The 25,911-nt window shown below is 40.4% G+C and overlaps 1 long non-coding RNA gene across 1 annotated transcript in view; it reads right to left on the bottom strand.

Annotated features, from left to right (window-relative positions):
- Positions 1–25,911, bottom strand: part of LOC143267420 (uncharacterized) — a 36,489-nt gene extending 10,578 nt beyond the window's left edge. The window contains exons 1-2 of the long non-coding RNA XR_013042513.1: positions 25,500–25,911; positions 17,209–17,353 (exon numbers count right to left, since the gene is read on the bottom strand). This is a non-coding gene — a long non-coding RNA (uncharacterized LOC143267420). The remainder of the gene's footprint in view (positions 1–17,208; positions 17,354–25,499) is intronic.

Genomic DNA, 25,911 nt, shown 5'->3' with positions numbered 1-25,911 from the left:
AGAGTACAATAGATGTGCAGGTGTGATTATCTCTTTAAGGTGCTGATTTCAAATCTTCTGGGCATCTCTGACCTCCACAAGAGTGCACACACAGAGAGACACAAATTAATTAATATAATAAGAAACTTCTAAAAATTAGGTATCCATTGGCAGAAGGATGATCTTAACTCCTATCTACCATAAGCTTCTAAGGAAACTCAAACTAGGATTGTTAGAAAATATAATTCCATTTTTAGCTTTCTGAGGAGACACCATATAGTTTCCTAGGAGGCTGTAATACTAATTTACACCACTGACAATGTGTGAGGGTCCCCTTTTACCACACCCTCACCAACACCTGTGTTTGACTTCTTAGTAACAGTCACTGGCAGGTGGGAAGTGACATCTATCATGGTCTTAATTCTTACTTCTTTAATCATTAGTGATGTTGAGCTTTTTGTCATACATTTGTTGGCCATTTGTTTATCTTCTTTTCTTTTTATCTTTCTTTCTTTTTGTTTTTATATCCTGACTAATGTTTCCCCTCCTTCCTCTCTTCCCAGTCCCTCCTGCAAACCTCCTTTCTGCCCCCACCCCATTCACTCCTTCTCCATTACTGTTCAGAAAATGTCAGGCTTCTTATCAACAAAATATGGCATATTAAGTTGCAATAAGACTAAGCACCTCCCCTTGTATTAAGGCTGGGCAAGGCTACCCAGTATGAGGAATAGAGTCCCAAATGCTGGCAAAAAATTGACACATCTATTCAAGGTTCTTACTTAACCAGATTGTTTTCTTTCTGTAAAGTAAGATTCCTTACATATTTTAGACTTTAAAGCCTTACCATGTGTGTATGTATAAATATGGTTTGTAAACACATATCCCAAATCACTGTCTCTTTGCTTTACTGTTTCTGTTGTTGTTATTGTATAGATGCACTTTATTTTAATGTAAATCCCATTTGTCTATTTTTGTCTTTGTTACTTATGGAACTCTGAGAATTAATTTTAAAAATTCATTTTCTCTGTGTTTTCTTCTAGTAGTTTTTAGAGTGTTAGATCTCATGTTTAAGTCTTCAGTCAACTTTTAATTGAGGTTTGCATGGGATGTGAGTTAAATTCTAATTTCATTCTTCTGCCTATACATACGCAGTTTTTAAAATTTCTTATTACAATGATATATGTGTGTTTGTGTGTGTGTGTGTGTGTGTGTGTGTGTGTGTGTGTGTGTGTTGTGGTGTGTGTAAGCATGTTGTGGGATTTGTATGTTTGTATGCACATGCATGTGTATGCATATATGGAGGTCAGAGTGGGTACCTAGTGAGAGCTGGTTCTCTCTTTCCACTATGTGGGTCCTGGGAATAGACCTCAAGTTGTCAGGCTTAATTCAGGTCATTTTTACCCTATGAGCCATCTCACTGGCCCCTGGACATACAGTGTAGACAGCACTAATTGTGGTTCTTTTCCCATTATGTTTTCTTGACTAGTTTCTCACAGCTTAATTTGTCACACATGCAAGAGCTCATTTCTGGACTCTGTATTCCACTGACCAACAAGTCTAGTTTTAAAGCTGTGCTACTCTGTTTTAGTTTATAAGATAGTTTGAAATCAGATAGTAGAATGTCTGCATCATTGATCTTTTTGCTCATAACTGCCTTAGCTAGGTGTGGTTATTTTGTGGTTTCATGCAAATTTCACAATTGTTGAAAAATTATGAAAAATTGCATGGAAATTTTAATAGGAATTTCACTGAATCTGTAAATTGCCTCCATGTAATATGAATATTCTAATAAGGTTCTTCTAGATTTTGTGCATGGGTATTTTCCATTTATATGCCTTCTTTGACTTTTTCATTAACATTTTATAGTTTTCAGTATATGAGTGTCTAATACTTTTTGTTACATTTATTCCTGAGCATTTTGCATGGGTTTTCATGCCTTGTAAATAGTACTTTCAATTTCATTTTTGGAATATTCATTGTTAGCATAAAGTTGCCCTAACAAGTTTTATGTGCTTATTTTTATTCTGTTGCACATTGTATTTGTTTATTGGTTGGAACAGAATGTAAGCTATGGGCTTTTTCATCTTCATGGACAAAAAATAATCTAAAATTACCAAATTAAAAGAAATGGATAATGAAAATATTAAGAGAACTCAACAAATAGCAAACAAAGATATAATGCAATGCAGTACGTGATCAAAAGTTGACATGTTCAATTTTTTTCCTTTTATTTAATATAGGATTTTTTTCTCATATAATACATTCTTATTATGGTTTCCCCTCCCTCTACTCCTTCCAGTTCCTCCCCACCCCCTCTCCCATCTAGATCCACCCCCTTTCTGTCTCTCATTAGAAACCAAACAAGCATCTAATGGATAATAATAATATATAATATGATATAATATAATATAATATAATATAATATAATACAAGATGACAAGACATGACATGACATGACATAACATAACATAACATAACATAATATAATATAATATAATATAGTAATACAAGCACTAGCACATAATTGGACAAAATAAACAACTAGAAGCAGAAGACCCCAAGAGAAGGCACAAGAAACAAAGACCACTTGTTCACACATTCATGAATCCCATAATAACCTAGACTGGAAACCATAATATATATGCAGAGGATCTGTAGGGTTCAAAAGAGAGAAGAAAATAAAATAAAAATGAAGGTTAAAAAGTAATATGATAAAATCAAAAATTGAAAACAAAACAAAACAGAAAAGCCTTGACATGACATTGTAAGACAAAGAACCTCCAAAGATACCGTTGAGATTTTTCCTATTGGCCATCTACTGCTGAGCATACAGCCTACCCTTAAGAATAGGTTATTTTCCCAGTGAGACTCCCTTGGACGAAACCAAATTTTCTTTTTTTTTCTTTGTTTTTTTAATTTTTATTTTTATTTATTTTACATTTCCACCGTAGCCTCCCCTCCCTCCTCTCCTCCTTCTCCCTCCACCTGCCTCTCCTCCTCACCCCCCTCAGTCTACCCCTCCTCCATAATTGCTCAGAAAGGGGTGGGCCTCCCATGGGCTTCAGCAAAGCATGGCATATCAAGCTGCCATAAGACCAAGTACCTCCCCTGTATGCAGGCTAGGAAAAGGAATCCAGCATGAAGAATAGGTTCCAGAGAACCAGTCAAAGCATTGGGGACAGACCCTACTCCCATTGCCAGGAATCCCACATATGGACCAAGCTACACAACTGCCACATATATGCTGAGGGCCTAGGTCAGTCCCATTCAGGCTGCCTGGTTGTTGGTTCAGACTCTGTGAGTTCCCATAAGCCAGACTAGTGGTTTCTGTGTGTTTTCCTGCCATGTTCCTGACTCCCTGTTTCCTATAATCCCTCCTCCCTCTTCTCAGCAGGACTCCCCAAGGGTGACCCAATGTTTGGCCATGGGTCTGTATCTGCCTCCATCAGTCATTGGATGAAGGCTCTCAATGACAACCAGGGCAGTCACCAAGAGGAAACTAAATATTCATTTACAAATTTTACCAACTGGAGATTGTTTCTGGATTAGAGATGGGCATGCATCTACTTCTCGTTTCATCTCTAGGATATCTGGGGCAGACCCATGCAGACCCTCCATCTGCAAGCTGCCTCATCTCTGTGTATTCATTTGTGCACGAGCATGTTGATTTAGAGGGCCTTATTTTCCTGGTGTCCTCCATTTCTTCTGTCTCCTACACTCCTCTTGCCTCCCCTTCTGCAGGGTTCCCTGAGCCCTGAGAGGTGGGACTTGATAGAGACATCCCACTTAAGTGTTACAAGGTCTCTCACTCTTCACATATCAGGCTGTGGGTCTCTGTATTTGTTACCATCTACTGTAGGAGGAAGTTTCTATGATGATGGCTGAGCAAGTTACTGATCTATGAATGCAGCAAAATGTCATTAGGAGTTATGTTATTGCTACCTTTTGTTTTAGAGCAGTAATATTTAACCTAGGTCCCTGGCCTATCTTGTCTCAGATTCTTAGTTACCCAAGCAGTATCAGGTATGGGTTCCAACTTGTGGCCTGGACCTTAAGTCTAACAGATATTGGTTGGTTATTCCCATAAGCTTTGACACCATTGCTCCAGCATGTCCTGAAGGCAGGACACCAATGTAGACCATAGGGTTTGTGGCTGGCTTGATGTTTTTGTTTCTCTCTTGATAACTTGCAGAGTACAGTCCTGTACTAAAGATGCTAGAACATAGTGGTGAAGGCTCTATGAAGGAACCATCTGAATTCTCCATGTTCAATGAGTTGTATAAGTGTTGTCTGTAGCATGGGTCCTTGCTGTCATTTTTTGAAGAGCAATCTATAGTCTTGGCAACAGCCTGAGTTATTCGGGAATCCCCAAGGTACATCTTTGGCCAACAACTCAATAAGACCTAACCCAATCCTGGTACTTAAAGCATCACTTGGTATTAGAGAAAATTCTTAACACTTAAAAGGAGAGAAGAAAGATACATGAAAACTTTTTTGAGTAAAAAGAGGGAAATCTATAGAAAGACTTCAGACACATATATCAGGGGATATACTCATTTTCGTAGCTATGTTACTAAAAATTAACAAAATAGTACTCTATGGAAGGACAGCTAACTGGATAAGAAAAGTGTGATAGGCATATCCAGTAGATACTATTCAACTTAAAGAAAAAGAAATTATGACATACATTACAGCATGGATTTTTTTCTAGCAATGCTGAAGAGTGAAATAAGCTAATTACAGAAGGTAAATACTTTACAATTCCATTTATGTATGTATTTAGAAGAGTCAAAGTCATAAAAACATTATAATGATGGATGCTGATGGCTTAGAGAGGAGAGGATGGGAAGTTACCATTTAATAGCGATTACATTTGGGTTTTACAAAATCATAAGGAGTGGAAGAGGAATAAAAGAGAGTAATATGGGAATGGGTATGAGTGCAATACATTCATTGTATACATCCATCAAATCCTCTAAAATAAAATACATTTAATTTCAAAATTCTGACTTGTTTTTAAATTCCCCCAACATTTAAGTAATAGATTTTGCCACTGTCATGCAAACACTTCCAGAAAATGGAAAAGAGGACATATTTCTCTGCTTTTCTATGAGACCAGAATAATTCCAACAATAAAACCACACAAAGATGTTCCAAGAGAAGAAACATTCAATCCATTGCATTTTAAGTACAGCTATGAATATGTAAATATTCTTTTAAATATTAACAAATACAACTACTGAAAAACATATTTATAACATAATACGCCTGGAAAAATTGGCTTCATCTCAGATTTGCAAAGATGAGTTCATATTTTTAAAAATCAAGACATGTAAGTCTCCAAATTAAAAAATCAATAAGAGAAATCATTTTTCAGCAAATATAAGAAAAAATTTGATTAAAGTCAATACCCCTTCTTAATTAATCATCATTAAGCTAATAATAAATAGTTTCTTATTTTTAAAGTTATCTATATATTTTAAACTCTTGGGAGTTTAAACCCTGCATGTTTATAATCACGGAAAAATTACAATAAACACTTAAGTTCCAGATCATACTGCAAGTCCTTTACATAGTAAAGTAGATTAAAAAGTTAAACTCATAAGGATTTGTAAATGACAAATCTGTACATAGACAATTGAAGAAAGTGGACAACTACTCAGAGAAGAGGATTCAGCAAAGTAGCAAACTGTAAGACCAATCTGTGGTGTGCCTAGGAACAATAAAATCTGTGGTCCTTTCAGAGAAACATCTACAAGACTATCAGAGAATGTCTGAGAATTAATTGTATGAAAGATATGTAAGACCACAAAGACAGATTTAATACTTGAATGTTTTTAATAATTAAGTAAATGGAGAGTGATAGACTATCATATAAAATAAAATATTCTGACAAAGTATTCTTCAACACATTCTCTAAGGAAACTAAAGTATCTAAAGATAAATATTGAGAAAAGAATCTTGCAATGCTCAGAGATGAATGATAATTATGTATAGAAAATAAAGATTTTAAATCAATAGGAAAGGCGCAAACAATCCATTAGAAAAAAAATAGAAGGATATACATATAGTTACTTTACTGAATAAATGCATGAGTAAGAAACACAAGAATATGTGTTTAATAGTAGGAATGAAAATGAAAGCTGAAGCAAGACACCATTTCATGTGAAACTTTAACAAAATTGTATATTGGAAATTATGTAAATCTACAAGGTCATATTGCGGTTGGGACTGATGCAATAAATTAGTACAACTGCCCTGAAAAAAAAATGTTTTAGAGTATATTTCTCAAACTTAGCTATTGTATATCTTACAACACAGCAGTTCTACTCCTAATTATATACACAAAAGAAAAAATGAGTGTGTATAACATGAAATACATGTGAGGATATTTATTTTATAGTATCACTGTTTATCATAGCAAATTAAAAGTCAAGATGGTCCATTGTTTATGAGTGGATGTATGGATGAACTAGGTTCAGAATAGTAACATGACAGGATATTATAAGCAGATTGAATAAACAAACCACTAATTTGTGGCACTGTGTACAGATTTTAGCAATTGAATGTTAAGTAAGAAACTGTTAGTCAGATTCCATCACTATGACAAAATAACTAAGATAAAGGCAGGAAGCTTTATTTTTGCTCATGCTCTCATAGGTTTTAGTTTATGGTCATTCCTTTGAGGCCTGCAGCAAAGCAGAAACATTATGGTAGATGACCACAGTTGGGTTTACCTCATGGTGGCTAGAAAGCAAAGAGAAAATATCTAACTGCCCTATTCAGTCATCATCAGAGAAGCTTCCTTGGACAGCAGATGCGAACAGATGCAGAGACCCATAGCCAGACATTATGTGGACAGAGAGTCTAAATAGTATGTCTCTATCAAATCTCTCTTCTCAGACCTCAGTGAATCACACAGAAGAGTAAATGGAGAGGTAAGAGCCAGAAGGGATCGAAGACACCAGGAGAACACAGCTCTCTGAATCAAATAAACAGGGTGCATATGAACTCACAGAGATTGAAGCTGAAAGCACAAGGCCTACATGGGTGTACACCAGGTCATCTATGTGTATATTATAGCTTTTAGCTTAGTATTTTGATGGGACTCCTGAGTGTGATAATGAGTGGGTCTCTGATTCTTGTGCCTGCTCTTGGGACTCTTTTCCTTCTGTTAGGTTGCTTTCCCCAACTTCTATGTAATTGTTTTTGCTTTATCATTTTATATTTCATTTTGTCATGTTTGGTTGTTATCTCTTAGAAGCCTGTCTTTTTCTAATGAGAGACAAAAAGAGAGAGTAGATTCAGAATGGGGGGGGGGGTAGTCAGGGACTGGGAAGAGTAGAAGGAAAGAAAACTATAATCAGAATATATATTGTATGAGAAAATAATGTATTTTCAGTAAAAGTGGGAAAATGAAACAAATATTTTAATTTTTTTAAAGGAAGGAAGAGCAAGACATATCTTTCATAGGTAAACCATATATATATATATATATATATATATATATATATATATATATCTTCCAACTAGACCCTACCTTCTAAAGTTCCCACCACACTCTACTACTGACATTTTATTATGAATCCATCAATGAATTTGATGATGACAGAGTCCTCAAAATCCAATCATTTCTTAATATCACCGCCAGTTATGGACCAAATCTCCAATACACCAGCCTTTGGTAAATATTATTGACCCAAACCATGACATCAACCCTAAGGAGTAGATAGATTCTGATATCAGTTTTATAGTGTCTAACATAATTAAAATAAAAGTAGGGTTTGGAGGATTGCATGGCAGTGAAAGGAAATGCACGCAAAAGAAAACAAGAGCATAGAAATTCATTATTCAGGATAAGGTTTGTCTCAGGCAGAGGAAGCCAGAAATATAAAAGAGGGGGGAAACAATAAGATTATTTATTAATAGATTAACTTTTGTTTGCATTCATAGGGTTTTTCTTGGGTGCTCATTATATTATTTAAATTCTCTTAAAAACCCACGATGAAAGTAAGTGATGTACTAATAGCTCTCTAGTCTAATTCTATGCACCTGAGGTTCATAGAGAATTCAAAAATGGAATTCTTTTCAAGTTGCAACCAATAAATCAGTAGTAGATTAGGAAGGCTAATTGTTAAGAGTAAGAGGAAAGTTGAAAATGAAAGAGTGGGAAGAAAATATAAATAACTATCAAAAAAATAAACAAGAGCTGAGAAGCAACTTTCCCACCATCTTTTGGGTCACACGTGGTCCGCAAAGCCAGTGAGCCATCCCCATGGTTCATAATAAAGCTAAGCAGTAGGAACATGCTCTTCTCTATGGTGAGGAGTTATTGTTGGGTTGAACTCTGATTCTAGGGCAGCTTCCACAAGGAAGCAATTGTTAAATATGTCTAGAGGGAACCAGCTGTGGGAAAACTATTAATTAGCCACAGTCATTATATGCAGAGTAATTGGTTAACTCAATGGAGAAAACAGAGGAGTTGAAGTGATGTTCTCTTGATTTGGGAAGAAAAGCATACAAGGATTTTATTGTTCCCTGTGGACCAGAAAGAAGATTTTAGTAAGCTGAGAGTAGTTCAAACTAAAGAGCTAAAATGGGATACTTATTTATTTAAAAAGGACCAACAAGACTGTCTTTGGAGGATGAAGCATTGTCAGCCAAGATATGCTTGCAAAGACTTTAGATTCTTAGACTCACTAATGTAAGGCCTATTAATTATAAGAAGCAACCAATATAAAACTTTAGGTGAATCTTGAATTTGGTCTTATTGTAGTCACTATTAGAATTATAGAGGGCATGGCTGTTATTTAGAATAATTACAGAAAGGGTTGGATAGAAATTGCATATAAGGTATCACATACCATCTCCATTAAGAAGTGCAAAACCACCTCAAACTTTTCCCTCACTAAAACTCAAATAAGTGACTTTTAACTAAGCTGTCCGAGAGCATAACAATGTTCATCAGCAAGTTTTTGACTTGAAGATCAATTTTCAATCTTAATTATTCTGAATTTTTGCACTCTACTGTGTTTATATGCAGGTTTGTTTCTTTTGAAAAAAATATTCTAAAAGACTCAGCTGTTGAACAAAAGAAATAGTCTATTACAAAACACATAGGGTCTGATAGTCCTTGGCTTAGTATTTCATATTATAGTTTGAGAAAAATTGCTAAAATTATCCTTCACCTGAGTTTAATATTTTTCTTTAAAAAAGTGTGTATCTAGCCAGGCTTGATGACAAAGGTTTACAATCCCTGCATTTAAGAGGCTGGCACAAGGTGTTTCAACTAAGCTTAGCACATGAGCTGTGCCACTATTAAGCATATTCCCAAAGAACTCCATGCCCTGCTAGAGTGATACCTACTCATGCATATTAATTGCTACTCTAATCACAATAGCCAAAAGATGGAAACAGCCTAGATGTCCATCAATAAATGAATGGGTAATGAAAATGCGGTATATTTACACAATAGGGTCTTATTCAGCTATTAAGAAAAAGGAAATTTACAGTTAAATTGATAGAACTGGAAACAATTACTCTGAGTGAGGTGACTTAGACACAGAGTGACAATCATTTCTTGCTTTTCTCTCACTTGTGGATGTTAGCGTTGAATCTTTAGATATGTGTTGTGTTAATACAGAATATATACAGAAGTCAAGAAATTGCTAAGATGTCATGGGGGGCCTTTCAAAGGAAAGGAGATAGAATACACTGGTATTAAGGGTTAAAAGGTAATAATGGAATTGGAAGAGTTAAATTGGGGAAGGAGAGGGTGGCATGCTAGTGGAGGGAATATGTAGAGGGATAAATAACACTAAAGACCTTTGAAAATTTCATATACTGTAGAAAAGTCCACTACTAAAGAAGCTTTCATATTAATATATAAAAAGTGTTAAAAATGAAGTTACCCTACACCAGAGCAGCAACACCCCTACTAAACACCAGAGACTAACATGAAAGTTCCAGTGCCAGGAATGGGTTACTTCTTTTGGAGTTGTTGGCCAGTGAAGTCCATTGACTCCCTAACAGTACAGACTATTGTCAATGCACTTGGTCACTCTCCAAGAAGTTGAGGTAAGACCCTGTCCCTGAAGGTGCCATGTACTTGAATCATAGGAAATTGAGAAATAGAAAACCAAGCTGGTACTGTCCTGGAAACTTCATATTTTACTGGATGGCTTTCACGATGCTAGAAAGTGATATGTAGGTTGCTAGAAAATATAATTGTAAATCTTAACCCATCTGTGAAGACTATGAGCTACAATAATGACTGGCCTGGCAAGCCATGTCTAACTGGAAAGTCATGCCCACTGGTCCAACAGTGGCAATAACCTCATAGGAGTAACCAACCACTTTCTGATTGGATTTAAGTACCACTCCACAAGATAAAAGCCATGCCTTGCACCAATATTAGGCCAAGAACCAATGGTTAGACAGGCATAGGCCTGAGGGGAGAATCTATTGTTATTGTGGTGCTAAATGGATATAGTGTTAAATTGACTCCTAATGAGTTATCATTATACTCATAGATTAATGCATCTCTCAACCCTCGCAGAATCCCAGAAGCTTCTGTTTTCAGTAGATGAAAATTAATGCACACAGAGCCCCACAAGTAGCAAAGCTGCAGATAATAAGGGAATGCAGAGTGCTCAGCTCTAAAGGAAATACATACACTGTGCCTCCTACCTAAGGCTCAAGGACCATCCAGGAATAGAAGGCAGAAAGAGTGTAAGAACCAGAGGAAGTAGATGACTACAGGACAAAAATGTCTTCTGGGAACAACAGGGTAACTGCGCACATGCTCTCATCACTTGTGGCAGCATATGTAAGACCTGAGTAAGTGCAAGCCACATGAAATCCATGCATGGAGAGGTAAGATGGGTATGAAACCCCACCTCTGACAATAGAGATATTAGCAACTGTAAACTACTGGGAGACAGTGAGTCCCTTTTCTTAAAGAATGTTATCAGTGTTAAGTCGATCACATTCCAGCTGAAGACCATATATCCAAGAATATTCGGACAGCACAATGTCTTGACAGGGGAAAACAGACACCAAGTTGGGTAGCTGATGAATGAGGTAGACCTAGGAAGAATTGTGGGGTACACACGATCAAAATATGTTGTGCAAAGTTTTCAAAGAACTAATATTTTTTTAAATGACCTTAAGTTTGAAGCAAATCTGGGCTTCACAGAGAGACCTTATCGTGTGTGTGTGTGCTGTGCGTGTGCATGTGCGTGTGCGTGTGTGTGTGCGTGTGTGTTTCTGATCAGTGCCTAGAAATCCCCATACTCAATTCTTGAAAAGTAGAAGAGAGAAAGGGGCACATATCCAAGTCCAAAAATAGTTCTTACAGGGGGGAAAAGGCTGATAAATGGGGGAGGGTTAAGAACTTGCCTTGCCTTGCAAGAAAGAAGACCTGAGTATGAACTCCAGCCTCCCCACCCCTATCCCCCCACATATACATACAAAAGGTGGATGTGATGGTCTGTGTTTGTAATTTAGGCCTGGGGAGATGGAGACAGAAGAATTCTTGGATCACACTGGTCAGTATCCTAGCCTACTTAGTAGGCTCCAGCAACTCTGCCTCACAAAACAAGGTGTATAGTTTCTGAAGAAAGACCTGGAGGCAAGAACTGAAGCAAAAACCATGAAGGAACTGGCTTGTCTAGCTGGCTTTCTTATACAATCAAAGACTACCTGCCCAGGTGTGGTAACATCCAAAATGGGCTAGGACTTCTCACATTAAGAATTAACCAAGAAAATGTCTCACAGACATGTCCATAGGCCAATCTGATGGAGGCAATTCCTCAGTTGAGGTTCACTCTTCCAAAATGACTAGTCAGAGTCAAGTGACAGAAACTAACCACATATATGTGCATATTTATATGTACCCCCACATACACCACACACATTCACCTATACTTGTATCCACATACATAGACACACATAAAAGTCTGGTTAGATTACATTTCCCCAACACCTGAGGTTAGACATGCTCCCTGAATAACTTCTGGCCATAGCACCAGGAATGTGGGAAGAAATGATGCCTCATCCATTCTGAAGCTTGGAGTGGTCCCTTTTCTTTTGTATCCCTTTATGACCGGTTTTCCCTGTATCTTGGACAGCCTTGGCAGCCTGGTGCTAAGCCTATATGAAGACTAAATGATGCCCACGGACCAAAGTCTCTAAACAACTACCTGAAAAACCAGCTCCTGACCCCATCCCCCAGGATGAACTTTCCTTTCTGTGATAGAGAGGTGACTGCATCAAGCTTTGGGGCTCATCTAGAACAGATTAAGCATGTGTTAATCCAGAGGCTCTAAAACCATCATTAAACTACAGTAAAGTGTGAAATAATTCATATAAATTAATAATTAGCACCAAGAGTGGTATGGAATGTACACCTCTCTCCCTTTAAGGCCACAGGCACTATGCTGCCACCTCCTATCAATCCATGTCTTAAATTGCAGGGTAAAGTTAACCACAAATAACAAAGTCATGGAATCAAGCTGTTACAAATTGGCCACCACATCCTAAAGGCATTTGAACTCTCTCTCTCTCTCTCTCTCTCTCTCTCTCTCTCTCTCTCTCTCTCTCTCTCTCTCTCTCTCTGTGTGTGTGTGTGTGTGTGTAGGAAAAAAGCAAGCAAGAAAAAAGAAAGAGAAGAGGAGGAAGATGTAACTGGAGATGTAACTGGCTTGGCTCAAAAGGGGCAGGAGAAAGCAAAGGGGCCTTGGCCAGTTGGAGGAAGAAGCAGCTCCCATCTGCTGCCTCATTCTTCACACACCACTCTGAGAGTTGGTATTATTTTCTCCATTCACAATTGAGAATCTGATCCAAGAAGCCAGAGATAAGAGCTCCTAAGCAACAGAGTTGGGATTCACACCTGAGTTGGTCTGGTTCCAATGTTCTTGCTATTTCTAATGTAAGCATTTAAGCCTCGACCCCTCAGAGTTTATGCTAAACTTGGCCCTAACCCTCTGCTGTGGGACAGGGTTTCTGTGACTAAATGGCCATTAGTAAAAGTGTTACATACACCTAAAACACAGAGAACACTCAAAATGACTCTTTGAAATGAAAGCTAGGCTCAAAGACAGCCCACTTTCAAGGGGGCCTGGTTTCAATGGCCAAATGCTAGAGGAAACAGCATTAATGGAAGTTACCTTTCTGCTGGGCTTGCAAAAGTTAGGCTCATGAATCCAAGAGAAGATTACGAAGGAGGAAAGAGGGTTGGAGACTGCAGCCTCAGGAGGTTCATGCATCTCAGAGGCCAGAAGGTTGGCTTTTCCATTGTGCAATTAAGCCATTCTATCCAGCCTCACTCCCAGTTTCCAATTAATGTGCAGTAATGAATCCAACTGCCCAAAAACATTTGCTAATTGAGATGCCTGCTGGCCAGGTCATCTTCCCCCCCACCTCCACCCACCCTTTTTCTGACACCAAGTTCCCTCCACTGTGCCAAGGCAAATGTTCTAGTTTGCTTTCTATTGCTGAGATAAACAATATGTCCTAAAGCAACTTGGGGGGAGAGTTTATTTCATCTTGTCTGTTGTTATAGTCTATCATTAAAGAAAGTCAGGGCAGGATCTCATGGTAGAAACTAAAGCAGAGGCGGTGGGGGAACACTGCTTACTGGCTTGCTCCTCAGGCTCATCACATTCAGCAACCTTTCTTATACCTCCCAGGACCACCTGCCCAGGAATGGCACAGCCCAGAGTGGGCTGGAGCCTCTCATATCAGTCATTAAACAATAAAATTCTTTCACAGATTTGCACACAAGCTAATCTGATGGGGGCATCGTCTCAATTAAGGTTGACCTTTCCCAGATGACTCTAGCTTGGGTCAAGTTGAAAAAACCCTAACCAACACAGTAGGATAGTAGAGGCTCCTGCCCCTTTCAACCTTTCCTCTGTACAAGGGGAAATGCCCAGTGTACACAAGCAGTAACTTTCTGAGACCAAAGTCACCAGTGGAAATTGCTACTCAGGTTTGACAATTGCTCTAATTGAAAATTCTTGACTGATCCTGGCTTTATTAGTCTCTTGGCCATTGGCAATGGCTACATATCAGTAAAAGCTTTAAACTTGGAAGTTCTGAATACAGAACCTAGACTTTTGTTTACAAGTAGGTTGACTTCTGGGAAGTTACTACCAACCATCTGTTTTTCACCTGGAAAATCAAACTAATAGAACCAACCCTGGAGTCACGGTGAAGAGAAAATGAATACAATACAAATGCATCGCATTTTTTTTTAATGTAGAGGGCATGGTCAGTCTGGATATGAGGGCATGTCTTCCCCAGCTAAGCACAAATTTGCCAGCGATTGGTCAAATACACAAGGAGGTCTAAGACAAGGAGGTCAGATGAGTTGGGATGAAGGCTTATAGACAGGAAATAAGATGGAAGTGAAAGGGCTGGAGGAGGTCCATGATGGGTCAATAGAGATAATCCTGAAAGGAAATGAACAGACGAGCTTCCAGTGGTGGTTTGAATGAACATGGCCCCCATAGGCTCACATAGCTGAACACTGGGTCCCCAGTTGGTGGTGCTATTTGGGAAGGTGTGGCCTTCATGAAGGAAGCACATCACTATGAACAGGCTTTGGGAGCCTAAGGCCTTGCCATACTGGAACTTTATTCTCTATACTCTGTGCTTATGGTTCATGGAGTGAGCACCCAGCTTCCTGCTCCTGCTACCATGCCTATTGCCCTTGCTATGGATTCTAACCTTGTGGAAGCATAAACCAAAATAAACTCATCTGTAAGTTGCCTTGTTTTGTCACAGCAACAGAAAAGTAGCTATGCAGTTCCCTGAGAAATCAGGTGGGAATGGAAAATGAGAAGGAAAACAGAGCAGGAAGACAGAAATCCCGGGGCTCATTGCCCATATGTCCCCAGTTTCTCAGCCACCCACAAATCACAAAACATAGTGACTGTAGTGCAATCCATCTACCTGACTGGAGTCTCCAAAATACATTATAGCCTTAATATTATTTCCTTCTCTTCCTTCTTATAAAAAGTACACAAAAGAGGCACTTCCTCCTTGGCCAACATTTCTTTGCCCCTACAATGTAGGGGATATAAAAATCAACACTTGGGGAGAAAAGTTGGTAACATTTATCAGGTAGTAAGCTTGGGAGGTCAGCATTTCAGGGCACCTGCCTTGTCATATTACTGTTCCAGAGGATGAATGTTGAAAAAGAAAACATGCTGGTTTTCCACAGAAAAAGGAAGAGGCCATAACACAAAGAAAGCAAAGGAATCCAATCACTAACCCAAACCCTCAGACTTCCCCAAAGGAGGAGAGATGGGCCACCAAAGTAAAACTAGTATAGTTTGCTTTGACTTGAATTCTAAGCAGAATAAGGCTCGTCGTTGGAATCCTGTTCAGGTCCTGGGAAACCCCAGTGAAGGCTCAATCCCTAAGGCTGCCAGTGGATGAGGCAAGAGAAGTATGCAGGAACAATGTACAGGACATGTGTTGCTGCTGTTGTGGCTGGACATACTGTGTCTGATGCTGGAACTAGGGCTTTAGTGACAGCACATCCCAGTGGTCCTCCCACTCCTCCTGAAAAAGGACATGCCACATAAGTCAGCTTTCTCAAACCCACTGCCCTCTGTTGCTATCTAATGCAAACCATGGGTTATCTGCCTCTGTATTTACAGTGTTTAAAATGAGAACTTAAGTCCCTTAAAATTCGTCCTACCCTAAGAAAGAGAGTTCAGATACTATAAAGCATAGTGGCAGGGACGGAGGTGTGGGAGGCATTTTGCCTCTCCTGGTGGCCCCAAGGCTCAAACCGACAGACAGATATCAAAGAATAGTGGCTGTTTTTTCACTCATTTGTTCAATAAATATGTATTGAGTGCCCCCTTCGTGACAATGTTCCTGTCATACTGCTGATATGAAAAAGAGGCCAATTCCCTTCTGTCTGAGATCTGGGAAAGCAGATATTAAAGCAGGAATTATAAAAGAGTGAGTGACATGCTCAAGTGTATCAATGAGGAGAAATGAAGACATGCCACAATAGGCAAAACAAGGAAGTGATCCTAAAGATTGCTTAATTCAAACTCTCCCTTCACAAATGAAGAAAGTGAATCTTCTAAAGGGGAATTTAATGAGTTTAACTGAAAGCTGCTGAAGTGAACGGTTGAGGGTGTCACCAGAAACAGGTGAGTATCCTGTTCTTAAACTTTTGGAATGGGGCCAAAAGCAGTTCTGATTTTGGATTCTTTCATATTTTGGAATATTTGCATACACATAATGAGATATCTTGGGGATAGGGTTCAAGCATAAACACAATATTTGTTTATGTTTTATATATTCATTGTCCATGTGGGTGGAATACAATTTGGGGCAGTATTTTTGGTATGCCCACATTTTGACTGTGACCTATCAGATGAGGTCAAGGGAGGAATTTTCTACTTACACCATCATGTAGGGACTCAAAAAATTTAAGTTTTGGAGAACTCTGCTTTGTATTTTCAGACTTAGTACTCAGTTTGTGTTATGATCTCATTGCCAATCTGTCTTTGAGAGCTCAAGAGGTTATGTGGACTTTAGAGTGAGTCCCGTCTCTTCCATAAAACCTCCACAGATTACCTCAGCCTTAAGCAATTCCTACATTTTATGAATTCCAAGCTCTTAGTTGACTGGAATGCTCAGATCTAGTGCACTGGACTCCAGTTAGAGTGTAACAAGATGCAGCTCCCATGTAGGAACTTTGGCTCTCCACACCATGGCAACAGCAGGAGCCAGAGCCACTCAAATCTCAAAACATTCTCATCCCTCTACATAATAGGGGATTGCCAGTATCCTCAGAGAAGTAAACCGTGAAGAACTTACAGTCGTCATAGGCTCAGTGACCTTGGAGGCGACCTTGTCCCTAGCTGAGCACTCTAACCTGAATAGTCTGCCTCTCTGAGATGGGGCCCAGTTTCAGATCTTTAAAACCATCCATACCTCCTTCCCCATTCCTCAGGACTTAGCTTTACTCCATCCCTTTGCTCATGCCCTCTCCTAGAACCTAAACTTCCTTCCATTGAACTCTGACATCATCATATATGGCTCCTGTTACCTCCTGCCTACCTTCCCCAGAGATGACCACTGCCAGCCCAGACATTTGCACCCAAGTCATCTCTCTGAGTCATGTTTCGCATGCTCCAACCTCAATCTATTGTTTGATTTCTGGTTAAGTATTCATTGTCCATCATTTCTCCTCACCCAGCAATCAGTTTCAGATGCAAATTTTGACTGATTTTCCCCCTATTCATTTCCTCCAGTTACAGATCCATCACTAGCTCCAGTCTTTCCTCAGAATCCCAGCTGTAGGTTGGTGTTGTCAATATCCATTGCTATGGCCAAATACCTGAGAGAAATAAGACAACATGCTTTAGATTTTGTTCATGGTTTCAGAGGCTTTAGACCCAAATCACTTAGCCCTGTGGTGAGGCAGAACATCAGAATGGCATAAGCATGTGGCACTAGTGGCTGCTTGCTTTATTGCAGCCAGAGAGCAGAGACAGAGAAAAGGACCAGGACCATATAGGCCCTTCAAGGACAGGCTTCCAGTGACCCATTCCCTCCACACAGCTTCCACTCTCTAGTTTCCACCAACTCCCAATAATGGCATCAAATTATACATTCTTCAATGAATTTATCCATTAATCTCACCCAGTCCCCTCATGATCCAATCACTTTCCACAATACTCACCTGAAACACCACATTGAGGACTGAGCCCTCAACCTGTGGTCTTTCTAAGGGAACACTTCACACCCAAACCACAAGATTCATAACCATATAAGCCTCTGGGACAAGACTAAACCAGGGTCATCTTTGCAGTCTACCCAAGTTCTCACATCTAATAGTTTCCCAGCGACTCTTTGAATGGTGGCCAGGTACTGACATACAGGCATAGTTACCACATGTCACAGACAAGGGCATCCTGAATGGCCTGGTTAATCCTGGCTGTTGAGTGAGTCTTAGCATCCTGTCTCCTCTGCTAGTTCAATCAGCTCCTGTTTTCTAATTCTAAACCAAAGCTGGAGTTTTCAACCCCTAACTGTTCTCATCCCAGTTGCTTGGAAGTCATAAAGATATAGTCAATGCTCTAGGGAAATATAGATAAATAAATAAAAATAAATAGCGCTGCTTCAGATTTAGCATTTTCATCCAGGTCCCTACCATGTCCCACACTCCTCTCCAATTTGTCTTCTCTTCTCCTCCCTCTTCCACCCCACTACCTACAAAGGAAAAATAATAACAAATAGGAAGGCTAATTCTAAGTTAGTACAGTCCCAGCGTGTATCCTGGCCTGCCTCTAGTCCTGTTATTTTCTCCTGTGTCTGGCTTTGACAAGACTGATGACATTTACGTTTTCCAAAAGCTTCAATAAAAGGCACTTTAGCTGCAATCACCTCCGTCTAATTTCCCCAGTCAATTTTTTTTTTTTGCTTAAATCACACAACAGAACTGAGGCCTGAGCTGTTCTGACAACTTGTCATCGAATAGGGATCAGCCCAAATGGGATGTCTTGAAAACCAAGGACAAAGGAGGGGAGAGAAGCAGACTAAGTGGCCTGAAAATGAAGTGGGATGCTAGGAAAAGAGAGACTGGCAGGAGTCAGTGGGTTAAAATTCTGGTACAGGTGTGTGAGGAAGCTCTGGAGCCAGAACAAACAGAAAGCATATTTCTTTCCCTAAAGAGAAAGCTAAAGGATGCTGGGTCTAGAAAGGCCCATCGTTCCATTGTACAAGGAGTCTTCAAAGAGAGATGGTATCTGGAGCACAAGCATCAAGCTTAGAGGATGGAGCCCAAGGGGGCAGGATGGATACCTTCCTTCTGCAACATGCTCTGGAGAGCAAGGTAGCATCCAGGGGAAACCAAAGCCCAGATTTCCTGCTCCCAGGAGCACAGTGGCTCAGTGTGGAGTAAATACACTAGATAAAATTCTCCACTCTTTTTTTTAAAACAGATTTATTTGTTAGTGTTTATTTACACCAAAAGTGTCCAAAGTATAAGAATTGTTTCAGTCATTTTCACAGGGTAAAGTCATTCACAAAATCACCACTCATGTCAAGTAAAAGAACATGTCAAAAATCTTACACAAACTTCTTGTAGCCCCCCACTGGGAGCTCTATGACAGAGAGTTCCAGATTCATTTTAAAAACTGTAGGTTAGTTGTGCCCATTTTTGAAATTACTCTCAGGGTGTGTGTGTGTGTGTGTGTGTGTGTGTGTGTGTGTGTACACATGTGTAGATAAGAGACAGAGACAGAAATAGAAAGAGACAAAGTCATGTTGTTACACATACTAACAGTATTCATTTTGATATACTGTTTCGTAGCATTCATTCATGTTTCATATCATAATTACTTATTCTTTATGGCATTCATAGATACTTGTTTTTTCCAATTTGGAGATCTTTTCTCCAGCTGAGTGTTTCTCAGTCCTGTCATTCTAGTTAGCCTCTCTGTTGCAGTGATAAAACACTGACCAAAACCTCCTTGGGATGAGAAAATGATTTATTGTTGTTACTGTTAGTTTTCAGATTACAGTCTATCACTAATGAAGACAAAGCAAGAACCCGGAGGCAGAAACTGATGCAGAGACCATGGTAGAATGAAGCTTACAAGACTATTTTCAATGGTTTACTCAACCAGATTTCTTATACCACCCAGGACCACCTGCCTAGATGGCCCTGCCCCGGGGGGCTTGGCTCTCCCGTATCAATAATTCATCAAGAAAATGCCCCACAAACATGCCCACAGGTCAATCTGATGGAGGCAATTCCTCAATTGAGGTTCTCTCTTCCCTGGTGACTCTAGCTTGCGTCAAGTTGAAAGAACAGCCTAGTGCACCTGGGGATCAAACCCATGGACTCCTGTATGCCATGCAAACACTTGACTTCTGAACTCCACCTCAGCTTTGCCGGGAGCCTTTGCTAACAGCACTTCCACAAAACAATCTTCCTGTTTTGGTGAACACAGATACAGTTCTGTCTCAGTTCGCATTCCGGAGTAAAACTGCTAACCCATAATTGTGATATGGCTTTGGTGGATAACAGCCAACCATTTTCCAAAATGGTCACATCAATTTATTTTTCCCCACAGCAGAGCAAGAGAGTTCCAGTTGCTGGACATTCTCAACCACATACAATGCTTAAATTCAGCCACTTTGGTGACTGTATATTGTTTGAATTCCTATTTCTCTGATTACTAAAGGTTTGTGCTCTTTTCCATGCACTACTGACGATTTGGTTCTGTTTTGTCAAGACTTCTGCCTTTTTTGTTTGTTTGTTTGTTTGTTTGTTTTTGCTTTTTGTTTTTCAAGACAGGGTTTCTCTGTGTATTCCTGGCTGTCCTGAACTCACTCTGTAGACCAGGCTGCCCTCAAATTCAGAGATCCACCTGTCTCTGCCTCCTGAGTACTAGGATTAAAGGTGCATGCCACCACACTTTTTTTCTATTGATTTAAAGAAATTCCTTGTCCCGTCTGGAAATAAGGCCCTTTGTGTTTATATACACCTGGGCCAAGGGTGTGGTGTGCTACCAACAGAGCATCATACCCCCAACCTCAATTCCTCAGTCCTTTCCTTTCATCTCCCAACTCTATTTCAGGCCTAGTGTCACTCTCCACTAACCATGATCAGCCCCAGCTTCCCTCCCGAGTCCCACACATTACTTCTTCCCCTTAGCTCCAAACAGTTTAGACAGCTGGAGAGTCAGTCATATCTAGAGGGAATGGAGCATGGCAGACAAGCAAACTCTTCCAATCCTTGTGCTCCAGTCCTGGACTTCACTCTGACCCTAATGCAGGACCAAAGCTCACTCACATCTATCAACTCAAAAAGGAGTTGAAGGTGGGTACAGAGCTGAACCCTTCAGACGGTGTCATCATCTCTGAAAATAAGAACATTAGGGGGGAACAGATGCATCAGGGGGAAGACGTTCATAGATCTCAGATGGTAAACATTTAGGAGAGACAGACTTGGCAGGAAATTTGTTTCCGAAAGGAAAGGCTACTGGTCCAGACAGAATTTGGGTCAAAATTTCACCTCATTGCTGCCTATAGTGACTAGCCATTTGAGCTGACTAATTTTAATCTTAGTTTTAACAAAGATTGCCTGGTTTTAACCCTTAAAGTTCTCCCTATCTCAATGCCAAGGGATCTGGCCAACCTACTGTTACCTCTTTAAGAGGAAGATGAATTTTCTGATGTTGGGCTCCAAAACATTCTCTATGTTACTTGTCCCAACATAGTTGGAAATGGGATACAAGGTCTATACCTTTGCTTCCGTATCTGACGCTTTGGTTATGTGACTATCCTAGAGTGTTCTAGAAACTTAGATTGAAACAAATGCAAATTTCTGAAAAAGGTAGGCAGATAACCATTTCTATGTTCCAAGATAATAGTGCCTACCAGGTATGGAGCACCACAACGTATCAGACATTCTACTAGGTGTTCTGGGTTAACAATTCCTGTTAATCTTCTCAGGTATAAGTACTACTGTCACCACTTCACTTGTGTGTGAGGAAATAGAGATGAAGGGAGCTTGAGCACTTCACTCAATATAATACACTTATTCACTCAAAGAGTAGGGTTCAACCTCCCCCTGCCCCAGCCTACTTCTAAAGGCCCTGGGTTGAGCAGTTGTGCTGAGCCAAATCACATCTAATTAGTCTGTGCTACCATGCTTTGACAGGTAAACGATGCTCTCTCACCTACCCCTCTCATACCTGTCCCGTGATAAGGTATTTTCATATGTATCAGCTCATCTGAGAACTACCTGACAGAGTTGTCATGGAATCAAGTCAGAGCCTTAATTTTTTTTAAAAAAAAAAATGCTTCTAAACAAAGGGATTGTTATTAATAATGCTGAGAGAAAATCAGAACATATCCACAAGGACTGGACAAGTAGACTTTGGCAGATTTGAGCAAATGTTTCCTCTGAAATGAGTTTTCCAAGCTTGATGTTCCATGTGTCTAAAGATATCAGAATCTCAATTTATAAAAGGAAAAAAAATATGAGCATCAAAGGAAAAGCAAAAGGCCAGGTGCCCAACAGCTCAGCTCCAGGACTCTGTTTCATAGGCATGAGAACTTACAGGAAATGGAATGATTTGGACATCATTTAAATTGTGCTTCCCAAGCTGCTTTCACACCTTCGGTGGTATGAAAAGTGATGTGAGACCTGTATAGGTGTACAGATTAGGTGCTCGTCTTTTAAAGGCAGGTACTGGTACACCTAGCAAGAAAAAAGAAAGCAATCAAAGTGGGGTAATCATCGGACTGGACAGACCTTGTGAAAGACCTTGTAGAGGAGATGAAAGATGGCCTTTGATGGGCTATACCTCAGCTGTGGACCCTAGAGAGATTTGTAGTTGTCAATGGGAATAGAAGAATATCTTCTCCTGGAACCTTCTCTTGATGCCCTGATATACAGTATGGACCTTTATCTAAGAACATGTTCAAGCACATAGACAACGCTAGCTCCAGTTTCAGGGGCTTCACAGACCCAACCCCCACCCCAGGACCTCTAGTCATAGTCAGATCCTCGTTTTTAAGGGAAGGAAACAGGATACACAGAGGTATGCTGACTTTCCCAAGGTCAGTAAGTGGGCTATAGACCCAAGAGGACTCTTCAGGTTCCCTGTATTGAGAACAGATCTATCCCTTCAGAAGAAATCAGGAGAAATTATACATTTCAAGGCTTAAGATTACATTTACTATTCTCCACTGGGATACCCTGTGTCTGTCCACCTTTTTACTGTCTGTGGAGTAAGATACACAGGTGTCCCTGAAGTGTCCACCACAAACATGAACCTAAGGTTCCTCTCCAAAGAGAATAGAAACTACCCAAGTTCCTGGCAAGAGACAGAAGAGGTATGAACAAGTGGCCAAATAGAATTTTTTAATGAATCTAGCAATGAAATTGCCTGTTCCAGAAAAAGAACGTATCCCATCATTTTCACTGATTCCAAATATGGATAGTTTCTGCCCTCTAGCAGCCTATTAGGGAGGAAGGGGACTACTTTTTCTTCACCCAGAGGACACCTAAGAGCCCTTCTCCCTAGCTTCTTGAGGTCAAGGACAGTGTTGGGAAACTGTCCTGCAACTCCCAAGGGTAGATACAGAAGAAATCCCAGATGGTATTATCATGAGCCAAGTTCACAGGCATAGCAAAACCTAGTGGGGGTGAGTCCTAGAGGGAATTCCTCCATCTTCATCTTTGTTCCTAGCCTAGCAGGAACTTCTAAGAGTCCTCCAACAGCTGGCTGAAGCCCAGAAGGTAATGAGCATGGATGATGCCAAGTCTGGAGGTGACTGTTAATTTGATTAATATCAAGGATCTATCATAATTATTGAAACATTTCACTCCACTTTCACCCATCTTTGCCCCAACCCGCTTACTATCTGGCCCTCTGCTTCCCTCCGGTTCCTTTCTCTTTTTTCTCTTCCCCATTTTTTTACAGGACTGTTCAATTAATTTACTTTCAGAAAATAAACTCCACTATTGGGAGCTTTTGCTTTGGAAGACTGAAGGCTGATTCCCTGCTGTCTTACAACCACTTCAACAGCAGTGAGTTAAGAGGAAGCCATTAGGAAGGAGAGCAGCCCGCTCCACTGAGCTCCCTCATGGCCTAGGTATACTGGCTTGCTTGCTTGGCTGCAGAGTAGTTACAGGCAGGTGAACTAGGGCAGAAAATCTAGAGGTGGGGGTTTGAGGAAGTTCTGTCCAGAGGGCCAGTGGGCTTGGAACGCAGAAGTTCCACAATACAGTGCCAATCCAAAACAAACAGGACAACTCTTGGGACCCCCTCCATGTTCAAGTACACCCAAGCTTGCATCTCCAGTTAATATAGATTCTTGGCTGGCCAGCTGGTTTTGTGCCAAGAATTACCTGTGAGCCTAAATGGTCATGGAGAATCCACCAATCTCTTGTCTTCAGGGCTTTAGTACTCTCATCTCTCCTGCATAAAATTTGCTCCCAAAGAGACAAGTTGAAAGTTTAGTTGTACTCAGTGAAGCAAAGACCTGTCTTCCCACTGTGATGCCGTCAGGGAAGCAGTGGCCTGTGTGGCAGCCACTTTGGGACATCACCTCACCTCCATTTGTTCTGAAGGTCACATACTGCCTGGATCATTCTCCCTGGATGCATACTATCTCATCTCCAGATGAGAGAGGCCATGGTCTTTTCTAACTATCCAGGGGTCCAGAACCCCAGCCTAAAATACTCCCCACTTTCCCTCCTAAGCCAGGTTCAGTGAATGAACCTGGGCCCCCAGCCTAAAGTACTCCCCACTTTCTCTCCTAAGCCATATTCCATAAATGAACAACACCCCTTCCAACCTTTCCACATAGTAACCAGGCCTCAGTTTCTTCTTTGTTGTCCTACCATGGGTAAGTTCCTTGTACTTTCCATTTCAAATGTCTTTTGCTTAACTAGCTATTCCATGAAACATAGCTTTGCACATGTTTCATCAGTATTTTGTAAATATGGACTCATTCCCATGCCAAGCTTCCTTTACAGATGGGTAACTGAGACAAGGAACACTTATAAGACTTTACCATTGTAGGCCAGCTAGCACGGCTGAGCCAGGACTCTAACCAAGGCCAGTCCATTCCATGCTCGCCATGTGAGGGCACACAGCTAGAGCATTGTCTTTCGGATCTTGTCAGAGTCTAGGATTGAGTGTCTTCTCACTGCACCCCACCCCCACCCCCACTGTCCAGTTACTCCCTTAACCATGCCATCTTTGCTGTAAGGATATTCTATGCCAAACTCTACTTCTGCTTGTCTTCTGCTAATTTTGCCTAGGCTTCTTGTCTCTAAAATAAGCAATGCAAAATAAACCATCGGCTTTCACCTGTCCCAGCTCTGTCTTGTCACAAATGACAACAGTTCCGTCCAGTTGTGTACAGGGGCAAAGATCATTATACCTGAGGCATCAATCAATACCTAGGGTTAATATGCAAGGCTTTCTGAAGATCTCACTTTCCAACCCCTGCCATGAGACTCCGTTCCTGCAGATCTGCCAAAACTCAGCAGACACACACTAGACTTGCATGTTTATAGAGCCCTATAGCCCAGATTTCAAGCTCTCACTCAGCTCTCCCATCCAATCCCTGTTCTGAGCTCATAGCAATATCCAGCCAAATCACGGGTCCTCTCCATACCAGTAAGCCACATCCTGATAGCATTTGACTTGGTACAGTTGCCGTCAGCGCCTTCTCACAGCCATGCTCATTCAAGGGCCAAGATCTTGAACAGAGCTTCAGCTGCCATGCCCTCTCCCTGGCTGGGCTTCTACAAGCTCGGCCTAATTAAAAACACCCCATCTTGTAGCTTTTGCTGGGAAGAGCTCCTGTTTCTCTCCCAAATCTGCATCTCATTTCTTACCAGTGCGTTCTCCCTTTGGGCCCCTTTGGTTTTCTAGAGCCTATTAAAACAGCAGTGCCTGCCTTATTTACATGAAATGAGGGTACAATAGATGCAGTTTCTTTCCTCTTACATTGTGAACAATTGACTCTCCCTCTTCCGCATGCTGCCCAGTTACTTGTCTTTCTCCACTGTTCTTTTCCCTAGGCTAGGATTTGAGCTTGAAATGTATCTTGTCGCCAGCCATCCTCTGTTACTTCTGGTGGCACTGGAAAAAAAGGAGTTTCTTGTGTTTCTCACTTGGAAATTGGCCACATGACTGAGGATGTGTCGCCCTCCACACAGGAGAGGAAATGTATTTGAGCCAAGGGTACCAGATTCCTGCTAAAGAGATGAAGGTAGACAACCTAAAAAAAATTGGCATTAGCTGTAATGCACTGGTTTTTGCATTTACCCTCACAGTAACTACATTAGACACTGGTTCTTCTAGATTAATAAGTGCTGTTGACAAAGTCAGGGAAGGAAAAGGAAGGAGATGGAAAAAA

This window comes from Peromyscus maniculatus, chromosome 9 (assembly GCF_049852395.1).
Source record: "Peromyscus maniculatus bairdii isolate BWxNUB_F1_BW_parent chromosome 9, HU_Pman_BW_mat_3.1, whole genome shotgun sequence".
NCBI classification, from domain to species: domain Eukaryota; kingdom Metazoa; phylum Chordata; class Mammalia; order Rodentia; family Cricetidae; genus Peromyscus; species Peromyscus maniculatus.
Note: the sequence above shows the minus strand (reverse complement) of the source record. Positions and strands in the feature narration are given on the sequence as shown.